The sequence below is a fragment of the Ixodes scapularis genome, unplaced genomic scaffold, assembly GCF_016920785.2.
Source record: "Ixodes scapularis isolate PalLabHiFi unplaced genomic scaffold, ASM1692078v2 PGA_scaffold13__105_contigs__length_92229423, whole genome shotgun sequence".
NCBI classification, from domain to species: domain Eukaryota; kingdom Metazoa; phylum Arthropoda; class Arachnida; order Ixodida; family Ixodidae; genus Ixodes; species Ixodes scapularis.
Window position 1 is genome coordinate 57,918,831 of NW_024609839.1, and position 22,681 is coordinate 57,941,511.

At 45.6% G+C, this 22,681-nt stretch overlaps 2 long non-coding RNA genes across 2 annotated transcripts; one reads left to right on the plus strand and one right to left on the minus strand.

The window, feature by feature from the left end:
• The first annotated feature begins 10,525 nt into the window (after positions 1–10,525).
• Positions 10,526–18,316, plus strand: LOC121047092. The gene is made up of 3 exons (XR_005798444.2): positions 10,526–10,614; positions 14,739–14,910; positions 18,267–18,316. It is a non-coding gene; the product is annotated as an uncharacterized LOC121047092 (long non-coding RNA).
• LOC120842284 lies at positions 17,656–21,856 on the minus strand. The gene is made up of 3 exons (XR_005715897.1): positions 21,728–21,856; positions 17,767–17,889; positions 17,656–17,695 (listed from the first exon to the last, which is right to left on the minus strand). It is a non-coding gene; the product is annotated as an uncharacterized LOC120842284 (long non-coding RNA).
• Between the last annotated feature and the right edge of the window lie 825 nt (positions 21,857–22,681).

Sequence of the window (22,681 nt, forward strand, 5' to 3'; positions counted from 1 at the left end):
CGGCATCGCTTCTCTCCTCCTTGCTTCGGTTCACTAGCTCGAAGGGACGTAGGGAGAAGGAAACGGAATGGGAATCGCGACGTGACTTGTCTCGTCGGCAGTGTTCACTCGCACACTTCTTTTCCAAAAATACAGAGATTCGATCCGTTAGAGGCATCGCTGTATGAGTGTTGTTTCGGGGTTTTGCAGCGTCCCGCCTATCCGTCCACCCTTGTTTTGTGAGCTCGAAATTTCTGTTGACTATACCTCTATGGGTGAAAGCACTATTCCAGTGTGAAAGGTGGACAACAAAGCATGAATTAGAAAAATAAATATATATGTGGAAGGATATCAGGGGTGGCCAAACTGCGGCTCGTGAGCCGCATGCGGCTCATCACGGGTCCAAGTGTGGCTCGCTGGTTTTGGGTAAGCATGCCGCCCTACCCCCCCTGTGTTCCAAAGCCGAACAGACTTTTAGAATTCAAAAAAAAAAAAAGCTCACAGACTTGGCAGCCTTGTATTACACAACGTAGATACAGCTGGACTGGTCTTTAACACATTAATGCGTCCGGTGACACTGTTTCCTTTATCGTTCTAGAAAAAATTTCGAACCGTATACGCATAACAGACGTCGGGGGCAGCGGCTGGCTAGCAAACCAGCCGAAGCTTTCATTTTTGCTGAGCGGTTAAAGTAACATTCTGCTGCTTGCTGTTATTTGTTGTGGTCAACAATTATACTTGCCCTTCTTGAAAAGCACTGTTCCCTCCATATAGTTTTTTTTTTTTTTTTTTTAAGTAGTCTCCTTTTCTTTACTTTCCTGTGGCTCTTTGAACCTTTGTCGTTTTGTCTGCGGCTCTAACCCCACGTCACTTTGGCCACCCCTGGCCTATATGATAGACGTCGACACCTTGAAAATATTACACACAATTCCTTTATGTGGTTAGCATACTAATTTAATGATGCTTGCTTATCCAAAAGTGCTCATCAGTGAGTAAATAATAATCGTCCCCAGAGCCCGACCTGTATTTCTGGGGGTGTGCTGTGTAGTATGTCGTTTATATATGTCAAGACTGACTCCAAAACAGAACTGTGAGCTGGCAGAGGGTTTGCAACATTACCGTTGCTTTCCACACTTTGGCTTGAATTTGTTAGGTGGGAATCAATCCAGTTAGTTATTGCTGGTTCCATCTTAAATGTTTTGATTCTGGCCACAGGTCTCCAATGTGGCACTCAATAAGAGGCCTCATATAAGCCTACAAACCATATAAACCTGCTCTGTGTCATTTAGTGCTAATGCAATGAGCTGTTTCCTATGCTCTGTTCACCACCAAGTTGACAGTGCGATGGGAGCAACACATTCACTGGACCTATCGACCGCCTTCCACTCGTCACCGGACCCTGCTCCTGACGCATGGATGTAGGCGGGGGAATGTGATAAAGATGGCAAATGATGGGCGTACAACTGGTCCAGCAAGCACGTAGCTTCCAATGCACCGTCAGCTTAGGGGTGAGCGGAGTATACCAGTTCTGCGAGTGTACATAGGCCAGGTCAGGAAATGAAATACATTTAATTCCCTCATGAGCTACAAACAACGGAACTAAATAGCCATAAAACCTTTATCCATGACGACACATACGTAGCACCCGAAACGAAGGTGTGGGATGGCGATAGGTGATACCATTAAATGACAAAACAGTACAACATCATGCTTGTGTTTAATATCTGTTAAAGTGCATCGCGGTTCTGCACTAACCCGCACATTAAATTGAGAAAACTAATTCGCAACTAGCAATATGGTTTTGTAGAAATCAAATATTGTTTGGAATTTTTGTGTGACGCTTCATGTCCCCAGTATTTAGGTTCATCAAAATTGAGTGCTGAAAAAACATTGATTCAAGGCTTTTACAGTACCTCTTTTCTCATTCCATTTCATTGAATGGCAGTGACAGCACCATAGGAATTGAACAAAGAGTGAAATCTGCCACCTTGTTGACAAACCTACCTGCTGAAGGTGGCCACGAGATTCCCTTGTCACCACTTGGTCACTTGAATACGCCGTTAACTATTGTATCTAGATGTACTGCGGCAGCAATGTTGTAGCTGTGATGCTCGTCGGGCCAGGTCTCCTTTCAGATGTGCATATTCCCGTCGAAAAGTAGCCCATCGCCATGGCAGCTGGTATGACAAGAGTATAAATACATTAGCCAAAAAATTTAACAGTCAGACAAGCTAGTCTACATGCCGCAAAATTCTACACATGGAGACTAAAAAGAAAGAAAGCAATGCAACATTGTCTTTACAGGGCTGTGCATCTCAACTCTCTTCCCTAGCCTTGCGTTGACAAAATGGGACAATCTACCTACGTCGATCTCTATAGTTTGCATTGCAAAAGCAAACCATGTTTTTTATGTCGGCTCTCCTCCTCTCCTCGGAAATGGGGGAGGACGAGAGCCTGCGTACACTCAAAATGGGAGAGGGGATGCGGGACATACCTTCCGCTGCATTGCCAAGAATAGTTGTCGCGGAGTATAGGGATGTCGCAAACCTGCTGAGATTGCAGGAGTTAAGGTTTGAACTTGAAATGTTTGCAAATTTCAAACCCTGCTGTGTTTCGAATTTGAAAAGTTTGATAATGTAAAGTTTCTGAAAGTTCAAGTTTGAAGATTTCAACTCTCTTTACAGATTGAGTATGAAAAGTTTGAAAATTTCGAATTTCTTTGCTATTCATGTTCGAAGAATTCAAATTTAGGTTTTTGAATCTCAAGGTACAAGATCAAATACCACAATTTAAAATAAAGTCTTTAAGGGCTCATCTGGAAAAAACTTGAAAGTGCTACAAAGTTGACTAAAAACGCTGCACATTTTATTTTGTGCCATAAACACTACTTTCTTCTCGGTACCCGGTTCTTAGGATACTTCTCGTTATTTACTATGATTTATGAAACAAGCCTTGAGTTGGTTGGACGGTTCAGCGACAAGACTTGAGGTGGTCTGGTATGCATCAGGTATTGCTACCTCTTCGTAAACTGGAAGCAATGCGATTGAATACCCCTAAATGAGATGCTGGCATGAGACAATGAAATATACAAGTTGATGCGTGCAGACAAAGTCGCCAAAGCAAGACATCTTGCTTTACGAAAGTTTGTAGTTGCTCTGGGCGTTTATTTCCAGTGGAATGGCCCGTGGGGCAGAGAAAACACTGCACGCAGGTACAGCACCCGACAGAGCTCAAGGTCAAGAAGCATGCAACCAGACAAGCTCATAAGGTCCCCCGGCCCCCCAAGATACACCTGATCAGGTAATGACCGGTCATGCATCAGGCTCACTACACTGCCGGTTTCTTTGGCATTTCAGTGGCTCCAAGGCAAGGCACCGGCCTACAAACCCCAGGTGGCAGGTTTTAATCCCGGCCCAGGGGCCCGTAATTTTACAAAGGCTTATTGCGGAGAAGGTCTTGTAATCAAGCTTTCTGTTGCACGTCTGATCCCCAGGTGGTCCAAATTAATCCTCAGTCGTATGCTGAGGTGTTCCAAATGCTTCTCGTCGGTTTGGCTTGTAAAACACCCAGATTTGATTTTGCATAGCTGGTTCTTCGCGCTTTCCTTCTTAGAAAGGTAAGAAAACAAGCGGATGCATTAGTTGCTTTAATATGCAAGCGGATGCTGACGATAATGGATCAAGTGCCGATCCAGTGTTGCCTCTCACAAGTCGGTGTCACTTTCAGTGCGCGCCTTTCCCCAACCAGCCACTAACACGAGGAGATTGGGCAATTTGCATTCGAAAACAGCCAGGGTTATGAATAGGGTGTGTACTTTCCGGTGTTTATTTGTGAGAAAAATCGGCGGATGTTTTTCGGTGTTTATTTATTTTCAAAACACCGGCGTATTTCGGTGGAACGTCTCACGACGAGGCTAAAATCGGTGATTATCGGTGAAAAAAAGGCGATTGATCAGAGACAGGGAGTTCCAATTTTATTCACATAGTTCATACACTTCTTCTCTTGGAAGAAACTATTTCTCACACTTGGTTATTATGGTCGATGCAAGCATACTTTCATGCTTGCATCTACTACACGCAACGAACGTGCTGCCCTCATGGCAGCACGTTCCTTGCGGTTCGCAACCCGCAATTATGAAAACGCACGGTCCTGTACGACACGGACGTTGGCAGTGTCTTCCAGGAACCACAGCAACCTCTGAATACATGGCTTGCACCAACATCACTTGGCCAGACACAATGAGGAAAAGGCACGTGAGAGCCTACCCTCCACTGCGTCAATTTTTCCACAAAAGGGGGCCATGGGAGACACAATAGGGGAAAGGCATTGAGAGCTTAGCTTCCACTGCGTTCACTAGACGCTTTTGACCCCAGAAAGGAGGGCGGACTGACGCCACCTGCAAGCCATGTATAAACACTGGAAGAATGCAGGATCCACGAGATAACATGTTTGACGAACCTCTACGGGGAAAGGGTTTCGCTAGGTCGGAAACTAGCAACGACCGGTGTTTTTCGGTTTTAACCAGGGCGAAAATATCAAACCACTGGTGTTTTTCGGTTTTAACCGATTTTATATTTTAGTCACCGACGGATGTTTATCGGTGTTTTTCGGTTAAAACCGGAAAATGCACACCCTAGTTATGAACAATGCCCCAGAAAAGTGCCTTTGTTGGATTTTCAACCTGCAGACAAGAAACCTGCAGGTTAGTTTGGGGCAACCTACACAGTTTTACACGGTAGAGGCTCTGTGCGAAAGCAGGAGAAAAAACTTTCAGGTACGACGCCGGCCGCCACCCCAATGCGAGTCGTTGCTGGCACCACATCTTTGTGTTAATAATATTTAGGACCTTATACGATTTGGGTAAAGTTTCTTCACACTTCGTCAAACTTCTGTATGTTTCACATACCCAATTTTTCCCCTTCAACTGGAAACCTCAAAGATTATTTTTCGGTTTCCAGTTCAAGTTTTTTCCAGAATAAAAAAATTATAATGTTTCGGTTTGACTCCGGTTTGTACACAAATTGGAGTTTTTTCTTATGTTTGGTTTTCTTTTCAGTTAGATGCCCTGGAGGATTAATGAAATCCACTGTCTACGATACAGATGACCTCTTTCGTCTTTATACCTTGAAAAATGTACAGACCGCCAACGCAGCATCAGTTTGTACCGTTGACTCTGTCACTTAATCGTCACTTCAGTGTCATGTCGTGCAAGCAACCGAAAAAGGGGTCGGCTTTCAAGGCACAGTGTTATGTAAGGAAAGTAATGGTGACCAGTTCCAGTCCCGACCCAACTATCCACCTCGTGCAGAGCTTGTGAGCTCCGGTTGGAATGGCCGGGGGGGGGCCATTACAAACAGCTGATTTCACTCTCCTTGAGCACATAAGTTATTCAAGGTTATTGCGTTCCGTAACTTCATTGTACTGTATGCGTTGCGAGCGCATAAGGCACCGCCATAACCGGGGCCATGTAAGCAAACTTGGACGGGTGAAATCCGGGCGGTCTTGATATCACGAAAGCTCGCCTGCACCGTCAAAAAATAAGGAACAATATGTTAGAAACAATCTTTCTCTGAATTCAGCACATCTACGAACCTCCAACGAAGTTGGCCCTGCGAACAGGAGAGTTCACGATTGGTTTTCAAGGCATTCCGTTACGGGGTTCTGTCAGTAACTGATATTTTCTGTTTTCTTTTTTTTTCATAGTAGTTTTAAAGTGGCAAGATGTGAATGAGTATAGCGCACACCTTAAGAACGAAAAGCTTAATCCGTCATTCTTTACTTAAGTACCGGGTATAGCTTGATTACGTTGAGCTGGGGTCATACTGATTATACATCATACAAAAGACAGTCTGCATACAGATTTGAGGGCAAGTCACCGTGAGATCCATGCTTCGAATGCAGCCTGGCAATGGGTTCAAGGAGAAACTTAGCATGCAACATTCGAACCACACATATTGCGGTGACTTGCATGTGCAGACTGTCTTTTGTATGATGTATGAGCAGTGTGACCCCGGCCAGCTGTCTTCTGGGTAAAAGCAGAATGTCCCGCTATCACATTGAGGACCCGGCCAGCTGACACGGGGGATTCGCGTCATAGGCTTCTGAAACACGAGCTCTTGAAAGCAGGGCAAAAGGGGCAGGGTGCTTCACATTGGGTGCTTTCGTGCACCACCCGCAAAAGGCTACTGAAACCTTATAAAAATTTTCATTTGAACCATTTTTGCTGCTATTTGCACAACCTACAGCTGCACAGTGATGAGGCATAACAATTATGAAGCCAAGCCATGAGAATAACGGAGGTAGTCAAGCCAAACCAATCCTGTCTGAGGGACTGAGTGGACGAGAGAGCCCCCAAAAATGGTGCCTTTCCCTTTCCTCCTCTCTCTGAGTTCACACATGCGCCCAGGTATACATGGCTTGCATTGACCTCACATCAGCTGCCATTGCTCCATACCATGCGCCTGTTTCTGTACCTTCTGCAGCATACATTTGACACCATCAAATTTGTCTTCTGGGCAAGGCTTGCCGAAAGAAACAAATTGAATGGTGCGAAATCTATGCTGCACAAGGTACGGTGCAGCAATGGCAGCTGGTATGGTGCCATATGACGCCCCGTGCAAGGCATGGTTCCCGGACATTTCATCGAACACTGTTTCATCGAACGCCGTTTCGTCAAACGCTGTTTCATCGAAAAAATGGACGTTTCATTGAATCGCTGATGGGAGTTTCATTGAATGTCTTTTAAATAAAAAGTGTGAAAGATGTTCTTTTATGCACGGATCGAGTGCATTTTCGTCTCATTCACCCATTTCATCGTCAGGGTTTTTAATGTCCAAACTTGTAGCTGTTACAATTTATTTTATGGCAAGTAACCCATGAGGATATTTGTACCGATCTTTATGTTTGTTTTGAAGATTGTGCTTATCTGTTCACCCTTTCTGTATTACCCGATGGCCCTTGAGGGTATTGTAACAAATAAATAAAAAGTCGCACTCCCGGTAAGAGCGCACTCCAACTCATGGAGGCCAGAAGGCGACTTAGGTTTTCCAGAGGCGCAACAACTTTAGCCATGTAAGCCTCCTAGCCTCTCATGTCTTTGTATTGATGCTTTTTTACTGCCCGAAGCTTGCAGTTGCTAAAGCTGAGGTGCTATGTTTATGAAACTACAATGAAACATTGTTTTCTTTTTTTAGTTTTAAGACTCAGTCGAGTCAAAAGTAAGTATGTCACATCAAATTTTATTTGAAAACTTTCGGGGGTTCATGTGTTCGTGCGACAGCCATTCACCGTTTCAAATGATGAGCGATTGCTCTCTAAAAGTTCCCCACAGCCATGGTCCGTCAGTTCTCATAAAAAAGGCGGACCTTCTCATCCCTTGCCGCTATGGCCATCTTCTGGCGAGGAGGCTTTTGGGAACTCAGCATCGCCTCCAGCTTGTCTACCGTCAGTTGATGTTCTGTGGCGATGCAAGTCAAAAACTTCCAGAACCTGAAATGGGCACCTCCGACCAGCTTCAGGAAGCGAGACCGCCACCATGGCGTTGGATAAGACGGCGTTCGATAAAACGGCGGTCGATGAAACGGCTTCGATGAAACGCCGTTCAATGAAACGGCTTCGATGAAACGGCGTTCGACAAAACGGAGTTCAATGAAATGTCCAGTCCCAGCAAGGCATGTATACAAAGTCTGCAGACACAGATACGAGACCTGCAAACGTGGGTTAGGCACTGATAACAAAACTGACACCTGGATAAGCATGTTTTCAAGTAATTTGGTCTGAGATACTAGTGTCATCGTACATGCCACCTGATTAATTATGTGTATTCTTCTATCCTGGAAAATTTAATATGATCCATGTACTGGCTCGAGCGTACACGGTGGCCGGCTAGCAGTCACACATGCGTAAGGGTTGCAACCTTTCTGCCTAGCCTTGCGCGTTGTCGTGTACGCACCAATCTCTTGTGCAAAGAAATTAGAATTAAAATGTGTCACTGCCTCGAAATCTGCCTTCAGCAACATGAAATCAAACGGGGCTATACCGATCTCTTTCTGCCCGTTAGAAACTCCGCAACAAATTCTGAAGTTTAATCATATTAAGGCTGGCAGCCTGCTATTTGGGTATTTGTTTTTGATCGGCATGCGAAATGCGCACCACGATTGTTTCTGTACTCATTATATGGCTAAAATCAGACTTGATGCTCGGGTGTTGATGTCGCTGGCTGTAATAAGGCGGAGCCTCCTGAGGGGGCGGTTCACCGAATGATACTTTAGCGAATAGTTGGGCGCCGCGAAGCGGCGTTCACGTGTGGGCCAATACACATACACATGTGGGTTCATATTTTTTGTAATGAGCCACCTCAGACTGTCGCCGCGAAGCGGCGTAAAGCGCAGCGCGGCGGGTGGGTTAACGCGCGCCCCCGTTATTGCCCCGGAGGCTCCGCCTTATTACAGGCCAGCGACATCAATACGGTAATACCTATGCTCGTACCCAAAGGTTACATAAAAATGTTTCACATATATCGGAGCATAGCGTCACTTAATAAGCAATAGGAGCAGACTTGCCAAGGGACGCAGTCCGCAGGCGACGTAGGTTCACGTAGCCCTCCTTGGTGTAGCCCACGGTGGAAGAAACGAAATGCTTCTTCCGTCGTGGTGTAGCCAGACAGACGATGGGCGCAGCCATGACAGTTATTCTCACTGATCTCTATGACAATTGTCATTGAGATCAGTGGTTATTCCACTGATCTCAATGACAATTGCTGGATCGCGCTTGCCGCTCCCGCAAGTGAAGCCACCGGGCGTCACTCGCTTGGGATACGATTTGCCGTTTTTGCTAGCCTTTGCTGCGGTTTTCCAGCGTGCTGACGACACGTTTTCTACTCGTTCGTCGTCATTCGCCGAAGAAGTTTTTTGAAGACTCTGTGTATTGTTGAGACTTTCCGTTGTGAACACGTGGAAAATTTTACGAAAGTGCAGTGTCGCAGGAAAAAGGCACAACGCGTCGAAAGGAAGGGCTGGCGGCGTGTTCAAAGCATCCTTGGCACGCCGAAGTGCCGTGTCTCTGTGCCTTCGCGCGCTTGGATACCGGCCAAGAACCGACGCCGTGTGAATGTGTTTAGCGAGTGCAATGTGCGTGAAGCCGTATCAAAAGGTACAACTCGTCGAAAACGTGTCGCCGGTGTCGCGGCGTGATCAAGGCTTCCTTGGCACGCTGAGTGATGCATCTTTGTGCCTTCGCACGCTTGGATACCGGTCAAGAATTGACGCCGCGCCAAAGTTCTGAACGTGTGTCGCGCGTAGATGCCTTTAGATCATTTATATATATCGGCCACGGAGTTCTGGATCGTCCAGCTGTTCCGGTGAGTTGCTATCAATAAAAGAGGGAGATCTGTACGTATTCTTATGTTCTATATTAACCATGGCTATGTCCCAAATCTACTCTAATAGATTCCGTGGGAGCACGAATAGGGCAACGTTGTACGTGGAGCCAGGGGGGTTTTCGAAAGCAAAAGTACAAGACGGCGAGAATGAAAATCTTTGAAGCGCGGCCGATATGGTCGTGTGCAATCTGTTGACCAATTACAATTAGGCGAGTCGCGTAGGTTGATAATAAGCCAGCACTGATCAGTGATGAGGAGCTGTTGTGCACGGTATTGTGTAAATCGTCTAAGGACGAAAAAAAGACGTACCTTCTCCCCATCCTCCGTCGCTAGTGGACGCTGGATTAAGCTCGTTCCTAAACCGCGAGGGGAAAAGACGCTGATCCAGAGGCACGAACAGCTTCACGCACATTGCACTCGCTGAACACATACACACGGCGTCGGTTCTTGGTCGGTATCCAAGCGTGCGAAGGCACAGAGACACGGCACTTCGGCGTGCCAAGGATGCTTTGAACACGCCGCCAGCCCTTCCTTTCGACGCGTTGTGCCTTTTTCCTGCGACACTGCACTTTCGTAAAATTTTCCACGTGTTCACAACGGAAAGTCTCAACAATACACAGAGTCTTCAAAAAACTTCTTCGGCGAATGACGACAAACGAGTAGAAAACGTGTCGTCAGCACGCTGGAAAACCGCAGCAAAGGCTAGCAAAAACGGCAAATCGTATCCCAAGCGAGTGAAGCCCGGTGGCTTCACTTGCGCTGCAGCGAACAAGCGGGGAAGCGCGATCCAGCAATTGTCATAGAGATCAGTGGGTTATTCTATTGTTTGAATTTTATGATGCAGAAAGTTTCGCACATCAACTTTGGTTGTTTATTATGTTCGTTATAAGTAAACCAAAACAAAACATTTAACTAAAATTGTTATTTATCATTTATCGTAATATATTTAATGCTTTAATACGTTAACGTAATGTTAACGAACCTAACGACTACGAACGAACAGAAACGAAATCGACAACAAGCAAAATGCCTGCGACCAGTTGAGGCTGCTGAAGCTGCAGTGGTCAAGTTAACGGCATTCTACGTTACTGTATTTAGTTGTAAGCTCGTACACCACTATAATTCGACACGAGATTTCTGAAAAGTCGACATGCTATAAATAAAACGGTAGCGTGCCCTTCTATTTAATTAGAGCTGAAAATACATTTGGGAGTGAAGTGATTTGAATCTGAGCAGTCGCCCGCTGCAACACAACGGTATGTATTCACGATTCATGAAGATTTCTTGTGCATGTATCAGAAGATATTCCTTAAAGCATGGATCACAGGGCGTTTTCATCATCTTAAGCGGCCTTAAAAAAAGGAAATAATGGAAGCTACACAGGGGAATGAAACGTTCGGATCGAATAGAATTGTTCGACGGTGCCGAAAGACAAAATTGAACGAGTTGTAATATGCGGAGTGTAGAAGCTTAGCACACGAACGACGTTGTATTTATCAACTCTACTAAAGACTTGTGTTGGTATGGAGACCTTTTGCGCGATGTAACGTTGCAAGCACGGTTGTGCTTCTTATTTTCTTACATTTGGCACCTAATTCCCTGAAATTAGTACACCTGACGGGCCAGTGACAAAGAGTTTATATTCTACAATTCAAAAGACGATAACATTGAAGATGACATAAATATTGTTTCTTTTAAGCCATTGATTATGTTATCGTATTTCGAATCGTAAAGCACCAGGGTGTTTACGTTTTTCCGGAGTTCACAGAAACACTACAAAGAAGGTCCCAACATTAAAAAGAATATTTGTGACTCGTAATCTCGAGACTGTCGCTCAGGGCTTCCCTCACTCTGTTTTCTGCAGTCACATGGAATGATAACACAACTCTTCATAAAGGAAAAAAAAAGGGGGGGATTAAGGTTTTGAGGAGTAATGAGCTGTTGGGCACCAGGGCATTGAATGGAAAAGAAAACCAAACATCAGAAAAAAACTTATTCGTGTGCAAACCGGAATCACACCGAAACATGATAATTTTCTTCATATTGGAATGAAACCGAAAAATAATCTTTGAGGTTTCCACTTCAAGGGGAAAAATTGTTCAAAGTGAAACATACAGAATTTTGACGAATTTCGAACTTTTGAACAGAAATTTGACAAAGTGTGAAGAAAGTTTAATCGTATAAGGTCTTAAATATTATTAATACAAAGATGTGGTGGTGCTACCAACGACTCGCTTGTAGTGGCGGCTGGTCTCGTACCTGAAAGTCGTACCGTGTAAAACTGCGTAGGTTGCCCCAAAGTAAACTTTAGGTCCCTTGTCTGCAGGTTTGAAATCCGATGAAGGCACATTACTGGTGCGTTGTTCATAAGCTTGCTTAGGAGAAGAGCGTGTTGGTTCATGTCATGGATGAAGAACAAATAAAACAATTAAAACAGGGACAACACAACCACATCTTTCAACAAGCAACAGACGAGTAAACTTTCCACAGCGAGCAGCCGACTATACCCAGGAGGGGAAGTGGGGAGAAGGGGAGATAAAAAACGCAAAGTGAAAATCAGAGAGGTGGGTTTATCTCGGATTTTAGAAATTCAACCTCAGTTTTTGTCGGCAGGAGGGAAGGGTTTGACACATTGTTTTTTGCTGTGTTCATGGCGAATGACTCTATGATCTCCCTGCTGCTGTAAAAACGTGTCAAACCCTTCCTTCCTGCTGATGAAAACTGAGGTTGAATTTCTAAAATTCGAGATAAACCCACCTCTCTGATTTGCACTTTGCGTTTTTTATCTCCCCTTCTCCCCCCTTTCCCTCCTGGGTATAGTTGGCTGCTCGCTGTGGAGAGTTTACTCGTCTGTTGCTAGTTGAAAGATGTGGCTGTGTTGTCCCTGTTTTAATTGTTTTATTCTTTCTTCATTCATGGTTGTTCATAACCCTGGCTGTGTTTGAATGCAAGTTGCCCAATCTCCTCGTGTTGTGGCTGGTTGGGGAAAGGCGTGCACTGAAAGTGACACCGATTCGTGAGAGGCAACACTGGATAGGCACTTGATCCATTATCGTCATTATCCAGTTGTATTTTAAAAGCGACTAATATCTCCACTTGTTTTCTTATTTTTCTAAGAAGGAAAGCACGAAGAACCAGCTATGCAAAATCAAATCTGAGGGTTTTACAAGCCAAGCAGACGACGGGCATTCAGAACACCTCAGCATACGACTGAGGATTAATTTGGAACACCTGGGGATCATTTGACGTGCAACAGAAAGCTTGATTGCATGACCTTCTCGGCAATAAGCCTTTGTCAAATTGCGGGCACCTGGGCCGGGATTAAAACCTGCCACCTGGGGTTTGTAGGCCGGTGCCTTGCCTTGGAGCCACTGAAATGCCAAAGAAACCGGTAGTGTAGTGAGCCTGATGCATGACCGGTCATTACCTGATCAGGTGTATCTTGGGGGGCCGGGGGACCTATGAGCTTGTCTGGTTGCATGCTTCTTGACCTTGAGCTCTGTCGGGTGCTGTACCTGCGTGCAGTGTTTTCTCTGCCCCACGGGCCATTCCACTGGAAATAAACGCCCAGAGCAACTACAAACTTTCGTAAAGCAAGATGTCTTGCCTTGGCGACTTTGTCTGCACGCATCAACTTGTATATTTCATTGTCTCATGCCAGCATCTCATTTAGGGGTATTCAATCGCATTGCTTCCAGTTTGCAAAGAGGTAGCCATTCCTGATGCATACCAGACCGCCTCAAGTCTTGTCGCTGAACCGTCCAACCAACTCAAGGCTTGTTTCATTAATCATAGTAAATAACGAGAAGTATCCTAAGAACCCGGTACCGAGAAGAAAGTAGTGTTTATGGCACAAAATAAAATGTGCAGCGTTTTTAGTCAACTTTGTAGCACTTTCAAGTTTTTTCTAGATGAGCCCTTATAAACTTTATTTTAAATTGTGGTATTTGATCTTGTACCTTGAGATTCAAAAACATAAATTTGAATTCTTCAAACATGTATAGCGAAGAAATTCGAAATTTTCAAACTTTTCATATTCAATCTGTAAAGAGAGTTGAAATCTTCAAACTTGAACTTTCAGAAACTTTACATTATCAAACTTTTCAAATTCGAAACACAGCAGGGTTTGAAATTCGCAACCTTTTCAAATTCAAACCTTAACTCCTGCAATCTCGGCAGGTTTGCGACATCCCTAGTTATGATTTTATCTAGTCAGGTAGTTGGGCTAAATGGATGTAGAAGTTGCGACAGTAGTTTTTCCGTCTGCTGCTAAGTATCCAACGTCTGAAAATAGCTAATGACACAGCACCGTCTGAAACCACCACGCTGCAGTGACGTTATTGAGTAGCAATCGTCGCTCAGAATAAAGCAGTGGGGAACACGTTTGCCTGGACAGCAAATTCGCATGTCTAGACATTGTACAGTCAGCACAGAATGAAACCATCGTCACAGGCTGCTCCACTGGAGGGCCCCTGAGAACTAATGAAAATGTGCTTTGGAGCGAAAGTGCAGGTCCTACTAAGGTGTGCTCGACTCTCGCGCGACATATCTGGGACTTCCGCGTTTCGCCGGTGGTCGAGGGTCGAGCACAGCTTAGTAGGACACGCACCCTGGCACCTCGGTGCATTTTCATTAGTTCTCAGGAGCCCTCCAGGTGGAGCAGCCTGTGACGATGGCCACGCGCTGCGGCGTTCGGGTTTCATTCCGTGCTGACTGTACATACGTTCAATGGCGCCATAAATTATACATCTGTCGTATTACCTACATCCGGCCCGCACTCATTGTTATACATTTCTAAATAGTGTTTTTCGTGCACATTCACCCCTGCGAGAGGTTCATTCTCCGGTCTTAGACAACTGAAGGAAGTTCTGTCCCTTACTTGCTTTGTGCTGCTGGGTAGCCTCTGAAAAAGAAATGCTCTAGCACAGCTAGGTGTATAGTGCTTTATTATAGATATTCAGGAGAGCAACCAGAATTTAAGTCACCTCACTTAGACATGGTACAGGCTGTAACGTGGGTTTGCTTTACAGAATTGTTATTTTCTAAAAAAAGATAAAGAAAATCAGATTATGGTTGTAATGCGTGTGTTATACCTTGTCACTGCCGACATAAAAAAACATGGTTTGCTTTTGCAATGCAAACTATAGAGATCGACGCAGGTAGATTGTCCCATTTTGTCTGAACTTGCAACTATGCACACATAACGTCTTGGTCAACGCAGGGCTAGGGAAGAGAGTTGAGATGCAAAGCCCTGTAAAGACAATGTCGCATTGCTTTCTTTTTTTTTTAGTCTCCATGTGTAGAATTGTGTGGCATGTAGACTAGCTTGTCTGACTGTTCAATTTTTCGACTAATGTATTTATACTCTTGTCAATACCAGCTGCCATGGCGATGGGCTACTCTTCGACGGGAACATGCACATCTGAAAGAGACCTGGCCCGATGAGCATCACAGCTACAACATTGCTGCCACAGTACCTCTAGATACAATAGTTATTGGCTTATTCAAGTGACCAAGTGGTGACAAGGGAATCTCGTGGCCACCTTCAGCAGGTAGGTTTGTCAACAAGGTGGCAGGTTTCACTCTTTGTTCAATTCCTATGGTGCTGTCACTGCCATTCAATGAAATGGAATGAGGATAGAGGTACTGTAAAAGCCTTGAATTAATGTTTTTTCAGCACTCAATTTTGATGAACCTAAATACTGGGGACATGAAGCGTCACACAAAAATTCCAAACAATATTTGATTTCTACAAAACCATGTTGCTAGTTGCGAATTAGTTTTCTCAATTTAATGTGCGGGTTATTGCAGAACCGCCACGCGCTTTAACAGATATTAAACACAAGCATGATGTTGTACTGCTTTGTCATTTCATGGTATCACCTATCGCCATCCCACACCTTCGTTTCGGGTGCTACGTATGTGTCGTCTTGGATAAAGGTTTTATGGCTATTTAGTTCCGTTGTTTGTAGCTCATGAGAGAATTAAATGTATCTCATTTCCTGACCTGGCCTATGTACCGTCGCACAACTGGTATACTCCGCTCACCCCTAAGCTGATGGTGCATTGGAAGCTACGTGCTTGCTGGACCAGTTGTACGCCCATCATTTGCCATCTGATCAGACATCCCCGCCTACATCCATGCGCCAGGAGCAGGGTCCGGTGACGAGAGGAAGGCGGTCGATAGGTCCAGTGAATGTGTTGCTCCCATCGCACTGTCAACTTGGTGGTGAACAGAGCATAGGAAACAGCTCATTGCATTAGCACTAAATGACACAGAGCAGGTTTATATGATATGTAGGCTCATATCTGGCCTCTTATTGAGTGCCACATTGGAGACCTGTGGCCAGAATCAAAACATTTAAGATGGAACCAGCAGAAACTAACTGGATTGATTCCCACCTAACAAATTCAAGCCAAAGTGTGGAAAGCAGCGGTAATGTTGCAAACCCTCTGCCAGCATATTCAGCTGTAGCTCACAGTTCTGCTTTAGGGTCAGTCTTGACATATATAAATGACGTACTACACAGCATGCCCCCAGAAATACAGGTCGGACTCTGGGGACGATTGTATTATTTACTCACTGATGAGCACCTTGGATAAGCAAGCATCATTAAATAAGTATGCTAACCACATAAAGGAATTGTGTGTAATATTTTCAAGGTGTCAAAGTCTATCATATAGACTAACCAGATTTTTATTTAGCAAAGTTTACTGCAAGGTAAATATCACATCAGCATTCACCAAGTTTCCTTTTCTTTCACATATATATATATTTTTCTAATTCATGCTTTGTTGTCCACCTTTCACCCTGGAATAGTGCTTTTACCCTTAAAGGGATAGTGAACAGAAATTTCGAGCTCACAAAACAAGGGTAAACGGATAGGCGGGACGCTGCAAAACCCCAAAACAACACTCATACAGCGATATCTCTAACGGATCTCTGTATTTTTGGAAAAGAAGTGTGCGAGTGAACACGGCCGACGAGACAAGTCACGTCACGATTCCCGTTCCCTCTCCTTCTCGCTACGTCCCTTCAAGCTAGTGAACTGAAGCGAGAAGGAGAGAAGCGAGGCTGCTTCCCCTCATTCTGCAATTCTGCCGGAGGACAACAACGTCAAAGACCGTCACAGATGGCCGCACTTTTTTTTCAAAAGAGCGGCCATCTGTTTGAGATACTAATGTACAAGTCATGTCTTGGAGTTCCTAGCGTTTTGTTCAACGCTCATGCATCCTTATTTTGCGTAATCCGAATTTCGGTTCGGTATCCCTTTAATGGGGCACTAAAGTGTATTTTGAAAGTCTCGTTCTATGGTCATACCTCAATCTGCGAGCACTAATCATCCTAAAAAACCAGAAATTACATTCATTTGCTGCAAATTCGTATCTTAAAAAAGTGATCGAAGTTCCAGACACTTACCATCGTCAGAGAATAACAGATGGCGCTACCAAACCTTGCTGAATATGGTCGAACGACGGACGGTGCGTGTCAGCCACTCGCGAGCGATGGGTTCCTGCGTGGACGAGCACGACTGGTCGGCAGCTTGTCCACGGTGGACTCCATCGCTCGCGAGTAGCCGACACGTGCCGTCCGTTGTTTGACCATATTCACGAAGGTTCGGTAGCGCCATCTGCCATTCTGCGCTGACGCGAAGTGTCGAGAATTTTGATTGATTTTTTTAGTATGGAAATCGGCCGCAGATGAATGTAATTTTTGCTTTTTAAGGATGGTTAGTGCTCGTAGATTGAGTTATAACAATAAAACGAGGCTCTCAAAAAGCACTTTAGTGCCCCTTTAAGACATGGCTGCCCTGTGGCAAAGCGACATAAGCAGAATTGCAATGCCTACTCCACGGGTGTAGCTTCTCGGCAGTGCACCAGTGTGTGGTGTGAGAAGCGCACTCAACGGAGATAATTAGACTGCCCGAACATACCACGTACAATGAGAGATATCACGAAACATCCGAGAACTGAGTCATGTTCGGTGTGTAAATCAAATCAAATCACACATTATTCTAAGCAATAACCGGAAGTTCTAAGCGATTCACACAATGTTGCAGGAACAATCTGGCAGTACTGCGACGCCTGAACTATTAGTTTCGGTAGATACAAACGAAAACTCCCTTATGGTGTAGTGTAGGCATAAATTCATTACATTTTGGTGAAATGTAGCTTTGGCGGAGCATGCACGTCAATGCTTTTCCCCTTGGAAGGCATTCTTGCACATTCCGATCCAAATTTCCCATCTTAAACTTTGTTCCTTAGGTAGCATGCAGCAGGACTTTAAGGGATAACTTGCTGGTTGGGAAGTAACTTTGTGGCTAACTTAAAAGACCCCTGAAAAGAAAAAGAAAATGTTTTTTTTAAGCAGTCTGGTTGGGACACATGTGTTAAAAAAGAAATTTTACCGAGCAATATTGATTGGGAGAGATTTAATTGAAATTGTTTGCGAAGTCCGTGACGTCACGGGTCATTCCAAGATGACCATCTCGATCGTAAAGGCGAAGGCGATCGACCTCCCCTCCACGCTCCTGAAATGCCAAGAGAGAAAACAAGTGGTAAGGATGCGACTGCCGACTAAATCGGACGTGACTGCCGACTAAATTGCGTCTCGCGCCGTCAATATTGCTCTAAAAAATATTTTTTTCACATAAATTTTTTTTTTTTTTTGACATGTGTGTTTCAACTAGATTGTTAAACTAGATTGTCTTCTCAGGGGCCCTTTAATAAGGCGAGTGCCCCACTCCCATTCAATGGATTGATTGGGACGCTCCCAGAACAAGCATAGCGACCTACAATCTGTCGTGCATACAGCATGTTTCATATCTCCACGTTTGAATTTTTCCTTTTCTGCACATTGGTTCAAGAGTGGCTTGGATTGAGTGCTTGGTCTTCCTTTCCCCATCAGGCAGGCAGTCTACAGTCTACTTCAAGCATCTGCAATGCTACACAGAGGGAACGTGCCAAAGGCCTGGTTGATGGGCAGGATCGGGCTGCTCCATAGAGTTCTATGCAATCGACCTCTGGGAAGCAAGCGTCTGCATGATCAAGTGTGGCTTCTTGGCAGATGATTGCCTGCAACACTGGTGTTCATCAACATATGTGGTGACTGTCGAGAAATATTTCTCGGATGCAAGACCCCGAACTGCACCTGGAACTCTGATGTAGCTTGTGCACGCTCATTTGATTACCTTCTGAAGACTGTGCCTAAAAGAACTGCTGCAGAATGGCGATTGAGATGAAGGCGTTACAAGATGCGTCATAGGAGCCACCATGTACTTGTGCTGATTGTCTCGATCCCGGTGTGGCTCGCTCTAGAAGTTCAAGCAGAGGGGGAAAATGTTGCTTTTGTGCTAACGTCCCAACTTGGAGTTCTTTGAGTCTCCCTCGACTGACATGCTAGTGAGCCGCAGCAGAACAGGCATCTGCGGTGCCCGCGTTCCTCTGCTGTAACACTGCCAGGATTGAGGCCAGGGGTTCATCCATGATTGTCTATCTGGGAAGGTGTTGCTAATTCTGGGAAAGGCCTCGCGAGGGATGTATAGCATAGATTTGTGTACTTTGAGTAGAAAATTCTTATAGCGTTGTCCCACTAGATCGACAAACGCCGATTTTCGTCCGGCGACAGCACGAAGTTTTGTGTCGCTGATGCTGTTCCACTGCAACGACCAACATCTGCTACAAGCGCCGACAAACCATCAACGACGGACGAGTTGTTGTCTGTTGTTCAACTTGAAGCGCAGCAAGCAGTCCCACCGAGGAACATCTCTCGGAGACAAACTTAATTTTCTTACCCACTTCTGCCTTCTGTTGCTGTCTTCCCCACCCTCCCATTCCTGCCGTGACTCAGTCCTTGGCGGCCACTGATCGTTCCTGCTCCCGCAGTTTCGATTCCTGGATTGCTCGTAGTGGTCGCGGGCACGGCTTGCTTGCTAGATGTCGTGTTGCAAAAGGGAATTTGCTGTGGCTGGTTTTGCTCGCGAAAACCTGGTGCGCGAGTTGGTGCTTCAAGATGCCGAAGTCTACACCCCTGCATCAGGATGGATACACCCATGTGCGAGGACTGACCAAAGTAAGACCGCTCACCACGAAGTAGGACACGACGTTCCATCAGTTCTGCGGCAAGCCATTCCGGCAAAACGAGAGACTTGTCATCCGTTCTGTGATTGTCCCTAATAAAACTACCCCCGTATTGTCCCTCATAAAACGCCTTCCCTTGGAGGCGTTTTATGGGGGAACAATGAAATTCCCGTGAAATTCCGTGGCGCGCACCTGGAATGCTTCGAACGACCCAAAAAAAGGAACGATTCAGGAATTCTAGTTCGGAAAAAGTTGGGTGTCGATTGTCACGACTGTTTTCGGAAAGTCGCCAACGGCAAATGAAGGCAAGCGGAAGCTTTAAAGGGATACTTCAACGAAATTTGAAATATTTCCGTCGTGTTCAAAAATAGGTTGAATATGATCCACAATATCCGTAAATGACAATCACACGTTTGTATTTTGAGCCTGGTGGCTGTATTTTTCGTTATAAACGGCCCACTCTGGCAAGCGCTCGGAGAAGGCCCAGCGGAGACCATGTGACATCCAACGCAATCGTGACGTAGGTCGTCTCAAGACGAGCAAAGCTACGGCGAGGCTGCCGTCGAGATGATGGCCTAGTTGTTCCAGCTTGTTCCAGCCACCGAAGCGGCTGCTTTTGTACAAATTTTGAGTGACAGGTTAATCTTCTATAATCTTGTAGGGGGACAATAGCGACTTCTGTGACACACAAAAGGCATTCTCGGGAAGAGGGGAGTTCCCCCTGCCCCTCTTCTCGTCGTGGCCGGAGGCGAGACAACCTCCGCCACTAGCTGCCAAGGTTGCTAGACGGGCATTACAAGCGAGGCGTTAGCGACATCCACCAGGTGCTCTTTGCTAATCGTTTAATTCGTCTTAAAATTCCTTTTCATGACTTTTTTAACACGATATTGGTATGTTCGATTTGGCGGTGCTTTTTTGAACACATATAGACCAAAAAATGAGCGCGGAAATTTCGTAGTAGTATCCCTTTAAACAAGGAATAAAGTCATCGTCTCCACTTTCACTGTGTTTGTCGGCGCATTTGACGCCCAAAAAGCAAAACAAGAAAACCGCGTCGCCATACTCTGTTTGTCTATTTTGAAGTGCTGTTGACAACTCTAGTCCCACTAGGAAAGAAGTTTCCTTGTCCCCGTGTTCTGCTCCGTGTCTGCCAGGTGGGACAGAGGACTCCGACAAAGAGGCTGTTTGTCAGTGTTGTATATCGCTCATTGTCGTCTGTTGCTGTCGTTTGTCGCTCTAGTGGGACGCGGCTATTAGGGACTCGGCCTGGGGCATGTTAGGGGTGTGTGCGTATAAGTCGCTGGTCGTAAGAACCAGCAGCATTGCATTCGTTGTGCTCAGTGTCCTGGATTGTCTGGATCTGCCTGTAATTTATGGGACCTTTAGAACTTCAGCATTACACAGTGATGACATCAGCAGCTGGAAATTGATGGGACCGAAATAAAGATGACAAAACTAGATTGTAGCTGGAGTCTATCACTACCATAGAGAAGCTCTCAATAGCATGGACTTTGGATTCACACAAGAATGTCCCGTGGGTAACAGGATTTAATGCACAAGTAATTCTGAAGATGGCTTTAATGCTTCCGTTCTAATTCCCATGGACCTCCACAGGCTGAAAGGGCAGGTGACATACCTATGTATCAAGTGCAGAGGAGGGAACAGTGAACAAAAAGGCACCACGAAAAGGCCCCCATCTATTGAAACCGAGTTCTGTATGGGTTTTTATTCTCTGCTCACCTCCAGTGCTGATCAAAATAACACGACGTGAAATCATGATAGGCGTAAGAAACAAACAGCTTGAAACCAATTCGCGTCCTTTTAATTTCACGAAATTTGGTATGCGCCAAATAGCCTAAAACTGGTACAAATCAAAGCAGTCTGTGCAATAAAACGTGAAAATACGGCAGAAAAAGTAAACACTTGCGGGGCGTAAAACCGCGGAAGTAAATCCGTTCGTGGCAATCTTGTTCAGCGACAAACAAGTGTTCATTCAGCTGTGAAGCATTGAAGTGGATATAAAATCTGCATAGCGTTTCAGAGCAAGAAAAACGGCGAATTAATTGAGCAGTACGATTGACAGCATTGCGGGCGCTACGCGGGCGCGTAGGAAGGCGACAAGGCTTACTTTGATAAGAGTCACACGGAAAACGTTGACACCAGCCACACACGCTGTGCAGGGCTATCGTTCTCGCTTCTTGAATTACGGTTGAAAAGCACTGCGCATTAGCACTGCAAGCACTCCACGTGTACACGGTTTCAATTGCGGAACAGAGCAGCGAGGCCTACCTCATTCGAGCTTGGGTAGAGAATCGCCGAGGTTGGAGCAGTCGAACTGTGGACATCGGCATGCTCGAAACTTCTGCTACCGACTTTTATGCGCGTAATATGCGGAATAACTCAATGGATATGCACTGGCAGATGATACTTTGGTGCCGTGGCCACGGGCCACGGCACCAAAGTATCCGCCGGAGTGTAGCAGACGCTCCTGCCGGCGACCGGCGTCGTATGTGCGTCGCCGTCAATATTTTGTCCGGCGGTAATCTGGCCAATCGCAGCACGCCGCTCCGCGGCAGCTCTGGAATGGCCAGGTTTTGGAAATACGCGCCGCGGCGCCTTCCAGGGCACCGGCGAGGCCAGCGGGTCGGTTTAGAGTTTTGGTTTTAGACCGAAAACAGAACGAACAGAAAGAAATATATAAAATAAATTGCATTTTATTTTCATGGTGCGGTGAAGACGTTTTGTTGAAATTACTGTTAGCGGACAAAGTTTTATAATGTATTTTTGTATTAATGAGAGTTCCCACCACCTAAGCGCTGCTGCCGGTGGCGACGCTATGCACAGCGCCGCTGATGGTGGCGACGCTAATGTCAGCGCCGCGAAACTGGGACTGTGACCGGGGGTTGCCGCAGAAGTCAACGGACAGGGTAAAGAAGGACACAGACAGAGCGCTGACTCGCAACTAATTTTTTAGTTGCGAGTCAGCGCTCTGTCTGTGTCCTTCTTTACCCTGTCCGTACCGCAGAAGTCAACGGACAGGGTAAAGAAGGACACAGACAGAGCGCTGACTCGCAACTAATTTTTTAGTTGCGAGTCAGCGCTCTGTCTGTGTCCTTCTTTACCCTGTCCGTACCGCAGAAGTCAACGGACAGGGTAAAGAAGGACACAGACAGAGCGCTGACTCGCAACTAAAAATTTAGTTGCGAGTCGGCGCTCTGTCTGTGTCTTTCTTTACCCTGTCCG